Consider the following 1,354-nt stretch of genomic DNA (forward strand, 5'->3'; position numbering starts at 1 on the left):
CACAGAATTGTAAGTCTGGGTTTTCGGGGGGGGGGTGATGACTCTGTGGCACCCCCCCTGGATCCGCGCCTGCTTCGAGGGTATTAAAACGTAATAAATATCATCCCTTTCATATTTTATTGCATCACGAGCTTCATGGCAACGATTTTTAGAACCAAGTGACATTTTGTCAATGGAAGCTTCAGCAGATATAAGGGGCCACGAATTTCTTTTTTCGAGTGTTGTTCTCAGACAAGTCTTGTTTCACGAACTACGGTACGATTAATCGACATAATTTGAGCGTCAGCGACCTGGGTCTGTGAACGTTTCGTATGGAGTATTTAGGGAATAACTTATATGTCCGTATTTTATTCGTGGTACTTTAAACGGCGATAAATGCAATAACTTTGTGGAAAATTAACTTAGAACATTGCTTAAAGACCCAAGCTTGGAAATGCGAAAGAACATGTAGTTTCAATGTGATGGATATCCAACGCATTATTTGGCAATTGTGCGTGAATTACTGATTCGCGAATTCAACTGTCACTGGTACGGCAGAGGAGGTCCGGAAACTTAGCTTGCGAGATCGATTACAATTCTGGAGTACTTGAAATAACGAATAAGGACTGCTTATAATTAAATAACACCAGAAAAACTCCGCATTTGTTTGCAAACTTTAGAAGTACGAAGTAACAAGTGCATATAATTGAGAGGACACCATTTTGAGCACTTACTGTAAAATGTTCACCGAAAATAAGCACCTTGATTGTGAGAGGTAAGAGTACTCACCGAAAGCAAGCACCCCGATGCACAGTGGTCTGGAATAGGAATTTACTGTTCATAATCGCCCACAGGTCGTATTTCTTAACCGATTTAAAAGTTTTTTTTATAAATGCTCAGCAATTAATTTTTAAGAGAATTGTGGTTTGCTTTTTTTAAATTTTTTTCACAGAGCAACAATATATAAACAAATATAGTGACAAAATTGACCATTTTAGCTTTGTGAATTTTTATCTCAAGGAAAAATACAGATAGAAACTCACTATCAGCCGGAATTATTGCACATGCATTCATAGAACATATTTAATTTTAATAATATTTAATTTAATTATTATAAATAATTTCTATAAACAAATTCTTTATAAACGAGTTTTTCTCATAGCTGAATTGATTTTTCTGAACAAAAGTGATTCACAATTGTCTTTAAAGCCATTTATATACAGTCTGTCAAGTTAAAGCGTGAGTGGCTTTACTCGCAGTCGGTAAGGTGTACCGACATGATTTTGGTGCCAAAATATTAAGAAGAGCTCCCTCTTTCATGCTTTTTGATTTAACATTCAGTTTGCTTTCAATTCTCATCTTGTTACCACGTTAC

Source organism: Belonocnema kinseyi, chromosome 1, assembly GCF_010883055.1.
Source record: "Belonocnema kinseyi isolate 2016_QV_RU_SX_M_011 chromosome 1, B_treatae_v1, whole genome shotgun sequence".
NCBI lineage: Eukaryota > Metazoa > Arthropoda > Insecta > Hymenoptera > Cynipidae > Belonocnema > Belonocnema kinseyi.